At 39.3% G+C, this 13024-nt stretch overlaps 1 protein-coding gene across 1 annotated transcript in view; it reads left to right on the forward strand.

Moving 5' to 3' along the window:
- LOC142213643 (cadherin-13-like) overlaps positions 1–13024 on the forward strand; it is a 157677-nt gene that overhangs the window by 103797 nt on the left and 40856 nt on the right. The gene's annotated exons all lie outside the window — the stretch shown is intronic.

Raw genomic sequence — 13024 nt, forward strand, 5'->3', positions numbered from 1 at the left:
TTTTTTTTCTCCCTTTGAAGACATCTTCAACCTTCCAGATTCCATAGCTGGCACGGACTCATTTATATTCGTTTAAGAGACCACAGAGACATTGAATGTTATCATTTATTTGTGAACTGGTGCTACTGATATAGACTTAGCCTGATAATATTTTCTATTACTATTACTACAATTTATATATTTGCTTTTATTTATCTGAAACAGGGTAGAAAATCAGTCCTTACTTCTTTGAATGGACAGCGTGTAATACCTGTTTCTCCCTGTGGGGGCACTGCAGGAAAATTGAAAACTTACTGCCAGGTTTCCCCACACTTGCAGGGTACCAGAATTTTCATGAAAAGTTGAAATATGTGCCACATTTTTAATTGAAGTGTGTTACATTTCAGTCCAGAATCACATACTCTACCAAGTTGTTTGAAAAGGCAGTGACCATGTAATAGCTGATATGGATTATGCAAAATGAACAACCCCTGTAACTAGAAAGGAATATATAGTTGTAGCAACAGTAAATAGAGGTTACACTGACTTAAACACCCAGGCAAAGGCACCTTGTTGTTCTCTCTTAGGCGTCAAGTGCACATTCCCAACCAGTTTTCACCTACTAAATAGATACTTTTGGACAAAAAGGATACAATTAGAAACAAAATCATGCCAAGAATGAAAATAATTATTACTATAGTCTATGGGAGCTTAGGAACTTACTGCATACTCCTGTATCATACACTGTACTGTGCATTTAACACCTAAGCTCCCACTAGTGGTGACTGCAACCAGAATTTTATGTCTATGTGAATGCAGGAGATTTGGAGCTCAGTATCAGAAAAACTGAGCTTCGAGCCCCATAAAGCTATGTTAAGAAATTTATCTTCACAGAATTGTACACATAAAACCAACATGATGTTAAAAGGTGGATATTCGCTTTTAGGAAGTAGAGAAATGATGCTATTACTGTAGTCTGCTTGTCTGGCCGCGTGTTCATCTATTCCAGTGCTGTCCTTCAGTACATTAATCTCATACCTTCACAGCTGTACCTTGTACATCCTGTCTGATCTGCTCATGCTATTCATTTCTAACAGTGATTATTGAAGGTTATCAGATTTTAGTATTCATTTCCTGGCCTTTCTCCTGGCTAGCCCTTTTCTGTCCTTACAGTATTCCTTAATGGTCACCTTGTACAGGGAACTATGGCTACCTTATTTTTCCCCTGTAAAGAGTACAAGCGACAACAGCTGAATGTATCTACTTGCAGCTGCTTTGGTAAGTGCTTTCCTGCTGCTTTCATCCTGATTTTTGGATGTACAACCCGCCATCATTCTGAATTTCTATTGATCCTACTGGCAAATGTAATTCATGTTTTCTAGTCCCTATTTATTTCTATCCTATTGAAGATACTCTACCTTGGTGATCTGTACAACTAGGATATTCTGTCATGGAAGTAGAACTGAGTATTCTGTTCCAAGAAAAGTAATATTTTATGACTGATATAGTATAGAAGAATGAAAGGGTTAATGGGTTCTTTAGATTGACTTTTATATAAAAGTCATGAGCAGAACTGCATAAACAGCCTTGTTACAATGCTGAGTGCTGGCCAAAAGTCGTGACTGCTAGTGTGGACCAACTCAGACTTTCCATTGGTAGAGACTGCTCACCAACTTACTCTCAAACTATGGATTGGTGGTAACTTGATCTCCTGGGAATACCCCTTTATGGGGGGGGGGTATGGCTTAATAATTGACTATGTGTCCTTAAGACATCCATTACTCCTCTGAGCATTTGTAGCCTCTTCTCTACATACCAACACAACACCATACATTGCTATAGTGGTTGCAATTGGTATGGCAGCTCAGTCCAGCTAAACTTTAGTTGATGGCCAGTCTTAATTCCTAATTTCTGGAGCATTGTATTTCCATCTTGTCCATGTATGGCCAGGATGGGTGATCCCCTTTTAACTTCATTAAACACCTTTTAAATAAATTACAATAGTCAAGCCAAACTGTAGTACAACATACCTGCAGTGTGTAAAAATAGGTTAAAGTCAGTCTTGCAAAAACTGAAAAAGTAACTACCTGGACTTAAGCCGTCCTCCCTACACACCTCAGAAGAAATCTTTCCTCTACAAGTATCCTGGTGGATCATGACCACCACTGCCAAGGATCTGTATATGCAGCCATGATTAAGAATACCCCATGAGTTTCTGGATTACAAATGGGACCCCGGATAAGTATAACTTTGAGGGGTGGGCACCTTTCCTCTAAGTAAAAGTGAGATTTTTTTTAGGAGGGTTAGAAATGGAAATTTATAGCTTCCCAGATAACACTCCAAGACATCCATACCTGTTAATAAACCATAGACTATAACTTCCGAAACAATACAGCCTGACGTCTTTTTTACAATTGAAAATGATTTCCAATCTAGTGTTTCCATTTCAGCCAGGCTGCAAATAATAGCTGTTATCAGCAGTGATCTGCCTTTGGTCTTAGCTGATAAGAAGAACCAGTTATTTTCTCACACATTGTCTCACGTCTTGAGCCGACACATTTCTACTTTATTTTGCAAGAAAACACTCAATCTTTTTACTTGCATTAAGTTAAAATGGCTGAACGTTGTGTTTTGTACTGTTTCTTTTGTCTAGTTTTGCTTGGATCGGCACAGGAACAAATGCTTTTAATCAAGCCAGTCAGCTGAATATGTTATCTGCAAGCATTGTGTATAGATCTACTCATAGGATATGAGAATACCTTTCTTGTGCTATCAATTAAAACCATAAAAATGAGTATTTCTGTATTCATTCCTGACATGTGAACTGTAAAGAAATAGATATTAATAATCAGCACTTACATTATCCTCAGCCTATAAGGATCCTGTTGCTGCTTTCTTGGTGTGCTCCTCCCCCTGCACTCCCTTCCTCTGCATGCCACTTACCTGTTAAGAGTTAAAGTATTAGCAATGATACATAGGTCGTTCCTTTTGCTACAAAGGTGCACTATCAGTGTTTACCAGTCTTGCCAAATACCACCTGGCCTAGGCTTAGCCTATCTGCTTATTAACATAAAATCCTCATGCACTGGAACATTTTATCACTGACCATGAGGTTGTTTTATGACGTGGATCAGAATGATCCATCACAGCAGGGTTTCTCAGACTCTTTCTGCCAAAACCTTACTGCTGAAAGGAACTGGAGGGTGGGAGTAGTAGTGGTGGATGACCTGCCACCAGCTAGGCTAAGCACATTCAGCCACGCTCCCCAGCTCCACTCCTGGGCCGGACACCACTGAGGGGGGTCCTGCAGCACTGCCTGATGGTGGTAGTAGTGGTTTCCCCCCCAGGGTGCTTTCACTTAGAGAGGGGACCTCTTTACTCTGAGCCGGTCTGACTGTAGTGCCGGGTAGTCCCGACAGGGAATTGGTTACCTTTATATAAGGTGTTGAGTCAACTCATCCTGTTATGGAGCACCACTGCTCCTCTGGCACAAAGTCCAAACTCTTAACAACTGAACTCCCTTTCGCAGGGCTGTCTCTGGATGAACTTTGGGCTGTATTCTTCTGCTAGAGGCTGTCTGGAGTGTTAAATATCACAACGCAATATAGATGATACTCCCTAGCACAGCCATTCTCAACCCTGGTGCTATGAAAATCTGCCAGGGGTGCGGAGCCTTAGGTAAGATGGTGCCCTATTTTTTGATGTGCCTCACAGAAAAATGAGAAAGGCAGTATCATAATCACACTAGAGTAAAGCTCATAACAAAAATACATTACCAGAATCAATGTCAGAACGAAAAATGCTGCACTGTCTATACTGTACCCCCAATTCCCCTCACTATACCTCCTGAATAAATATATACCCCAAAATGTATAAATAAAAAAAGAACTCGATTCCAGTCCAGCATAGGATGCATAGCTCACAACATTGCCACTTGGCTGAGATCCTAAGACAGAATACAGGCAGTGTGATGCCACATGTATCATACAGAAGATGTGAAGCAGTGCTTAGCAAGGCTCCTTGCACCAACAGCTGCAACTTGTTGTACTGTATTTGAGTCTTAAGGGCATGGACAAAATGTAATTCAAGGAATTAATCAAGGAGACTGGTAGGGAAATGGATATGTATCCCAGGCTGGTGGCAACCTATATGACCATGTTCCAATGTTAACTCTGTCTATATGAGCAATCGGCTTCTTGCTCCACCTTTCAAGATGTGATTCATACTGACTGTGATCTTGCTCAGACTTGCAGCAACAAGTTGGAGATGACAACTGCAGGTGGAGATGTCAGAGTTCACATGTCGGAGTCCTTATAGAGGTTTGATCTGATGTTTCTATCCCTTTTACTGATTTGTTTAACCAGTCCCTTCAGATAGGAAATATATCTGAAGATTGGAGAATGGTCACAAGATGGGTAGCCAGCCTCAAGGCCCCTGAGCAAATGTTAGCTCTTCACCCCATCACCCCCTTCAGTGCCTGATACAGCATGTCAGCCAGTTTTTGCCTCTATATAGATATTTGGGTACATTATTTTATAAAGTCTTCAGTTTATTATTCTATAGACATTGAGATGACTTCTAGAAAAAGAAGCAGACAGACTAGTATCTTTACTTCTAGTCCTACCTTGTCAACATTCTCCCAAAACACCAACAATCTTGCTGCTGCCTGAGACCTGGTGCGGTGTGAACAGGTACTTCTGGCTCACAGAACTAAGAGGGCCCTAGATCAAGGCAAGGTCAACAGGCTACTGAGAGGACTTAGAGAGGATGGGAAAGAAATAGTCTGAGGCAAGGACTAGGCAGCAAGTTACTAATGAAACAAAATCCAGGTCAACTCTGTACTTTGCACCAAAGGAAGTGAGCCTTTAGTTACGCCCCTGGATGCTGTCACTGATAAGGGCCCACACATCACCAGGCAGTGAGCTGACTTTGAAGCCAGTCACTAGCCACTAGAGTCTAGTGACTTGCAAATTTTCTGTAGAGGAGGAGGGTAGGCCTTCAGATTAATGTCCTCTGGTTTGCCTTGTCCATTACAACTTCAAGCATAGAACTCACCTCGGACATCTACCATTTTAAAAGTTGTTGCCAGTGAGTGAATATTTTTTGGGTAGAGTAGAATGCAAAAGGTATAGAACAAGATTCCATGCACTAAAGTAGCCAAAACTACCATGTTGAGACAAAATGAGAACATGTCATGGCACATAAAAAATTTATATAAAAATAGTCAGAAAGCAATACAAAATAAGGAGACCTTGGGGGTGGATCGGGGTAATAGCCAACACTTTTAATGCCCTTAAAGTGACACTCCAGATCATAATTATAATTTCACCATGAATGCATAATGCAGTTATAACACTTGTTGGGTTAATCTTTTTGGTGCAATTCCCTCAATTCTCATTCCTCCATTTATGCAAAATGAAAATATTTCGGACCGTTTTATGATTTTGGATAGACCAGCTGAGAGCCAGGAGATGTGAATCAGACTACCGAATCACACTGTGCATAGAGTAGCCCGGGAAGCTGGTGGCTATTTTACAATAATGAAGTGGGGACTGGGAAGCAGAGGAACCACACCAGAAAGATTAATAGAGGGGTCATCAGGTACTGAAACTGTATCTTATGATTTATTGTACAATTTCCATTGTTACCAGGCATTGCTTTAAATAGCTATTAACAAAATGTAACCGGGGTAAATCTGGGAACCGCATATTGATGCTAAAAATGGGCGTGAAGACACCAATGACAGAGTTGTTTATATGGCAATAAATATCTCTAGAGACTTATAAAACAGGAAATAATAGAAAGGGCCACTTCTTGGGATTTACTGTAGTTTATATTACAATCTTTGCCAGAAGAAAAGCATATAATGCAGATAATATAAAATTTTTACAAGAAAAGTATAATTCGGGTCACGGTTATAAACACAATGTTTTACTGTTATTTAGTCAATAAGATTTAATAGAAATATGGAATTATAGCTTTTATAGCTTCTAACAGATCATAAATGCAAATTAAGCTATATTTATGTAAATGTACATAAAGCTGTCTGTACCACATACAAATACTATAGGCAGAAAAAGAAATAATTCTGAAAAGGGATCAATTTTACCTGTTTAGGGGTAGCACTATTGATACCTATAGCTAAGTGCATCACTGAAAGCTTCGGGACCTTCTGACCATGTACCTTTTATAAAGCTAATGTTACCTCACATGGTAGAGGGGTCTTATGGCTCCAAGAAACAGGGTCTAGGTGCAACTAGCACTTCTGCACCCCTTATAACTACAACCCTGCTTATAGGACAAATATAAAAAAGCACGCTCACAAAAAATGTATTCTCTGGTCTCTTAAAAAAGTATATGATGTAAATTGTAGTGAAGGTCTTCTTACTAGTGGCTGTTTGTAAATTATCTACTTGTTTTAAGTTGTATCATGTGACCAACATTCAGACTCTTGAACTAACACTGCATCTTGTGTGTGAATAAGAGCTCAGTTTCTACTTTCACTCCTATGGCAGCCTTGACTTGTCTCATGGGAATGGAGAGATACACTAGCTTCCTGTCTACTCATAAGATGCTGAGTCAAAGGATCAGAGTGTCTGTCACATGACACAGCTGAGGACCTGGAGGGAGTTGATAACCCTATAGTACTCAATGTTGCAGAGAGACATATTAAAGGGGTTTCCCATCTCAGTCTTTCAGCACGCTCCCTGCAGTGTCTGCTTCTCAATTCCTGTATTTCTCTCCCCCCTGCTGAACGGGACACAGAACACTTAAGCAGATCAGATAATCTGCAGATGTTTGTAAAGAATGGACTCAATGTTATCCGTGTGTTTACATAGAGAGATAATAGACTGGGCTTTATCAGCAAACTGCAATTAGCTGAACTTATTGTCCTGCCAGCACTGAGTGAGTGATGTCACTTGTCCTATCTCCCAGGTCTGTGGTTATAGCAATGGGGTGTAAACAATGGGAGGAATAAATTCACATATCAGACAAACAAAGCTGAATTTCTAAAGCAATATATTTAGGAAAATGCTTCAATTTAGATAAGCTACCAGTATAGAAAAGATCCTTGAGATGGGACAACCCCTTTAAATATAGTTGCCGGTTTAATATTTCCACCATTTCCTCTGGAGCCCATAGAAAACATAAAAGCTTTTTAGCATTGTTCTAAGCTTCTAACATTTTTAGTTTACTGCAATATTTTGAACAGAGAATACTACAAAGAAAAGACGTGATAATTTCTCAATTATTTTGTACATTTCAGTAAAATACTCAGTGCACATAACCTATTATTCATAGTGCCTTGTTCTAATAGGGGATTGATATAGATGAGCAACTACATTGAATTGTAAAACGGTAAATGAGTGCCATTCTCTTGTGGAATTAACCAACGTGTCACACTGACAAACAATGACAATGTAATGACTGGGATTTTGGCAAACTTGACTGTGTTTTTTGCATTTCTCAGTGATGGCGGGGAGCATGACAGGGGGATGTTTACCATTGTTATGATTTTATTAGCCGTGTGGTTTTTCTCTCAAGGACAGGATTTGAGCGAATAATTGAGCATTGTTTTAGGATTCTTTGAAGACAAACTTGCTGCAAAATAAATGGTAATCTCTGTGTTTAAGTCACAGAGAAAGACAATGAATAATTATTTTCTTTCTAAGAATCAACAGTCGAATGTCACCTGCCAAAACAGTGAAAAAAGGAAAACACATCATAATACTGCAGACAAGAGATGTTCACACAACATGTTGCTCCCAAGATGACAGCCATTTTGCAGGCTATTTGCCATTCATAAGAATCTTCTCTACTTATAACATCACCAGTAACAAAGCCAAAGTGATGCTGATAATATCACTGATAACAGGAAGCTAAAGTGTCTCTAATGACATTACTCGTAATAAAGGTGCCTGTGTGTCAATAGTAACCTTACTTGTAAAGTGATGCCCGTTATGGGTGACATGCAAGAGCTAATTTCAGCAAAAACTGAAACTGGCTGATAACAGCGAGAAGAAGAACAAGCTATTTAAAAACAGCACAGCACTATGAGATAGCATCACCAGTAACAAAGCCAAAGTGATGCTGATAATATCACTGATAACAGGAAGCTAAAGTGTCTCTAATGACATTACTCATAACAAGGTGCCTGTGTGTCAATGGTAACCTTACTTGTAACAAGATGCCTGTTATGGGTGACATGCACAAGCTAATTTCAGCAAAAGCTGAAACTGGCTGATAACAGCGAGCAGAAGAACAAGTTATTTAAAAACTGCACAGCACTATGAGATAGAGACAAACACCATCGCCAGTGCTAGCCGCAAGGCCAGTTGGGCTTTGCTGAATTTGGGTGTCCGAATTATCACGACCAGGAACTGTATAAGGAAAAATATCTTTGTACCGTGTTAGCCAGAGGATATGAAATATAAAAAAATAAAAAAATCTTTGAAGAGTTTTCAGTAGTTGATACCTTTATTAATGGCTAATTAAAAATGATGACATATTGAGAGCTTTCGGGTCTAAAATGATCCCTTCATCAGGCTGGTATATCACCAGAAACTGTATAAAAATAAACACTCCACTAATTGAAAGCAAACCAGAATCCTCAAATAACTTACAAGACATATCAGAAACAGAATAATTGTCCAGGCAAAGGGTGAAAACCAGGAGAAATTGTCAGAGACAGAATCAGAAGAAGAAAAGAAGATCCAATAGAAAGTCAAGGGTCATATCCAAACAGGTACATCAATGGCAGAATCAGCAAGCAAACAAATAACCAGAAAACACACCAAGGGTCAGAAGGAAGTAATCCAATACATATACAATCGGTTCTTGAGCCAAACTAGAGAATTAAATTAGCAGGCTACCTGATCGAGGAGGGAGGGGTCTTGTATACGCTTCCTCATCTGCTCATTAAATAAGCCCAGGGAACTTTTGAAACTACAGAATCTTCTCAGGTTGACACAGTAACATTAAAGGTTTAGCAGCTGAATTGAGAATCCTGACAATGCCTGTGTATCAATGATGACATCATGATAGCAATATGTCATTCAACTGCTTTGCTCCTGTGCTCCAAAGTTCTGCTTCCTGCCATTTGTCATATTCCTGTTGTTTCCCTTTTTTGTGAACAAAGGATAACTAGAGGTAGCCCATGGAAATTTTATGGGTGGCATTAATAAAAGAGAGTCATTTTCTCTACAGTCTAATCACTTTTCTCTAATGGGTAATGTGAATCAGTGGAGATCTCCAGAGACTGCACAGTTACAAATATAGAGTAGAAGAACTAACTCAAAGTCCATGGAAATAGCTAGAAAGAAGAAATAATAACATAGCTCTTCTGTATAGGTGAAAAACTATATAATCCCTTCTCTTCTATGTATGATAAAGCTTTTAAGACTTTCAAGATCGTGATGCAGGCTGCAAAATTTAAGCACAGTTCTGGGATGACATCATCAGAACTCACAATATTTTCCTCTGTGGACTTTTTCAAGTGTCGGTGACATATTTGTACAATATCTACTTGCCTTGATCAAAAATAATTTAACTAAAATGAACTGAGTTCGGTTGATAAAGTCACATTATGTGAGCAGTGATAGCTTTTTATAGGCTTTTCATTATGTATTACAAAAATTCCAAGCCTCTCTTCTACTTCCATTCCTATAGCCTTGACCCAGAGTCTACTTTATGTACTGATTGTGTTTCAGCTCATGTAAAAGTTCTTTTTTTTTTTTTTTTACCATGAACTGATTTTTCGTCTCTCAATGTAGAAAAATAAAGAAAAGGGAAAATAATTATTTCTCTGAATAAGCTGCCCACAATCTGCAGAAAATTACTAATTAAATTGGCAAATGTCTGTAATTCAACAATAATTTGGCGGCAATTCTCCCCATTGCATGTGAATTGAATATTCTCAATATGTTTCACTTTGCTGTCTTTTGTCCCCCTTCCTTTTTCTAACGTATTGGCCAAGTCCGATGGCTTCAAGAAGGACGTGCCTGGCAGTTTCTCCTATCGAAAATGTAAATCCATGATTCCTTTGGTCTTGTGCCTGGTTGTCTGAAGCTTTCTCTCTGACCTTGTGGCTGAAGCCTAGCCACTAGCATTCAGAGCTTGTATAAACTAGTCCAATACCACTTACAAAGCTGATTATCCTCATCTTTTATCCCATTATACTAAGCTTTTTCATATCACTCACTAACATGTCAGGCAACAAATGCTTTATTAGCATTTAACTTATTTTTTGTAGCCATATAAATACAATCATTCTATATTTACTAGATAGAGACTTCTCTAAATCAATTTCAGACACTTAAAAGGGTATTCCTACAACAACAATCATATACCAGGTAAAAGTACTTTGCAAAATATCAGTCACCTATGGTTAGCAAAAATGGATATTTCATTACAAAAAACCCAATGAAATGTACCTTTCCCCAGCACTGTTTGAGCACTGTTGCAAATGGATAAGACCTGTAGGCCATCTTCTTCCTCAGGTAGTTTTTGATCAGGGGTGCATAAACATACATATGTCATTCTAAGACATGTAGCATGTCCAGTACATGAATGTTTCTTGCTAGGAGGAATAGCCAGAACCGCAGTTCTACTAGTTTTCACTAGTAAACAGATTAGTCGCATGCTCGATAATAAGGACCATCCACTTTGGCCACTGCAAGCTGAAACTGTAAAACTGTAATGGTGTATTGGGTATAAAGAAAATGTTTGTTCTTGTACCGTGTTAGCCAGTGGGTTGGAAATATAAAAAAATAAAAAAACTTGATAGTCTTCAGTAGTTGATACCTTTTTAATGGCTAACTCATAATGATGACAAATTACGACGTTTCGGAACGCTTCGGCTCCTTTCTCAAGTAAATTTAAAACATTTCTGAAGGATGCATATTTATATACAGAACGGCACATAGGGTTAGAATTCCAGGAGGAAGGGGGGGGGGTTGTTAGTAATTGGTAGAGACAATGTAAACACTTACAGGTCCTTATCAGTTCACACGTTCCTGTAAAGTGACATAAAACTAAGTGACAAATTTAACCCCCTCTCCAGTGTTTGAAGCAGGGTCATGATAGTCCGGTAGTTTCTGGTATCCTCCATTAATGGATACTTAATGGAGGATACCAGAATCTACTGGTGTATTGGGGTGCGCCTCTCGAAAGAGAGGGCACATATGAGGTTGGTGAACTCACAGGTACAGTGCAGATGGTTTATCTGCATGGTTGTTAAAGTTTTAAGAAAAAGTTGTATTTTGGGACTATCAATACAGGGCTGCTATTTCAAAAGACTATCAGTGATGGAAGGAATTCCATATTGCAATGGAGCCAACGGATTAACCAATAAAACGATCTGTCAGATGTCTATTTTTTTGCTTTGTACTATTCTCCCTTTATGGTGAATCATAATTAGATTGGAAAACTATAAAACTATAATCTAAGGCAGGGGTCCTCAAACTTTTTAAACAGTGGGCCGGAGGCAGAGCAGGTTGTACAGACATCGGGAGCGGTGCCCTCCAATAGGTAAAGTGAAGTGCGCTCCATGGCCTGGCCCGAGCTCCCCAGGAGCTTCATTATAAATGCACGCCTGCCGGCGTTGTCGGCGGGGCCAGACAGAAGTGCTTGGCGGGCCGCATGTGGCCCTCGGACCGCAGTTTGAGGACCCCTGATCTAAGGAAACAAATGTTTAAACCAAATAACATAGCAACTGTTAGGATAATACGAAAGTCTGGTGCACCACATAGTATGCCGAATGTCTGGTGTACCACATAGTATGCCGAATGTTTGGTGCACCATATAGTATGCCGAATGTCTGGTGTACTACACAGTATGCCGAATGTGTGGTGTACCATATAGTATGCCGAATGTCTGGTGTACTACATAGTATTCCGAATGTCTGGTGTACCATATAGTATGCTGAATGTCTGGTACACCACATAGTATGCTGAATGTCTGGTGTACCACATAGTATGCTGAATGTCTGGTGTACTACATAGTATTCCGAATGTCTGGTGCACCACATAGTATGCCGAATGTCTGGTGCACCACATAGTATGCCGAATGTTTGGTGTACCATACGTTGTTCATTAATGGAAGGTGCTCTTCCACCCATAGCCAAAGTATCCTTTTTTTCATATTGCAACATAAGGTGCTCTTATTTGGCAGCCTTCTTTTTAACATAACTCCAGCTTGGCCATATTTTTGTCAGGAGGGACATTAATCACCAGTATTATTAGTAATGTGAATTTTTCAGGGCACACCATATCTACGCAGTTGGTTGGTTAGTTGGATAGATGGAACGTTAAATCTTTTTAATCATGACCGGTGACACCCGACAATGAATAGTTTCAGAAGTGCAGTATGAAAGTTGTTTTATCTTTATGGCAACCTTTTCTTAGTCTAGGTAATTGTGGTTTGTACAGTGCATGAAGATTTATGGAGTCTGATTGCCAACATTGCATATAATATATTCAGTTATAAGGTTACTACTTTGTAATATTGCGCTGCCCTGTGATGAATGGCTTGTGGTTTTATATTATAATCATTACCTCTAGTGTCTTGTTTTACTACATAATAATCCAGTATAGTTTTATAGAAGCCAGTGCATTTGCAGGATTGCATTTTCCTTTTACTACCCACAAATGGGGCTCAGTGCCATGTGGGAATGTGAGGTGAGGACAGAGCTATGATACCAAATGTGGAGGAATTAGTTAATGTTTCTTTCCACATCTCATATCCTCTGTCTCTGTCGGTGGTCTTATCCAGCCTCACTATGCATCATAAACATCATAGTCTCCCCTGTTCTCACAAAACAGACCTTGTTGGGATATGAAACAGGGAATAATATGATATTTATAAAACCTTGCAGGTCCATACTGTGTATTGGTGAATCACTAAGGGAGAGAGGTGGTGAGCTGGGTGACTATTCATTAGACTGGGCCACTGACTGTCATACCTGCTGTACAGCCCTGATGGATGCCCTGGGTCTTTCCATTGTAGTATACCTTATCATCTGATTCTGGCTTTGTTTATAGACTAT

The sequence above is a fragment of the Leptodactylus fuscus genome, chromosome 7 (assembly GCF_031893055.1).
Source record: "Leptodactylus fuscus isolate aLepFus1 chromosome 7, aLepFus1.hap2, whole genome shotgun sequence".
In the NCBI taxonomy this organism is placed as follows: Eukaryota; Metazoa; Chordata; class Amphibia; order Anura; family Leptodactylidae; genus Leptodactylus; species Leptodactylus fuscus.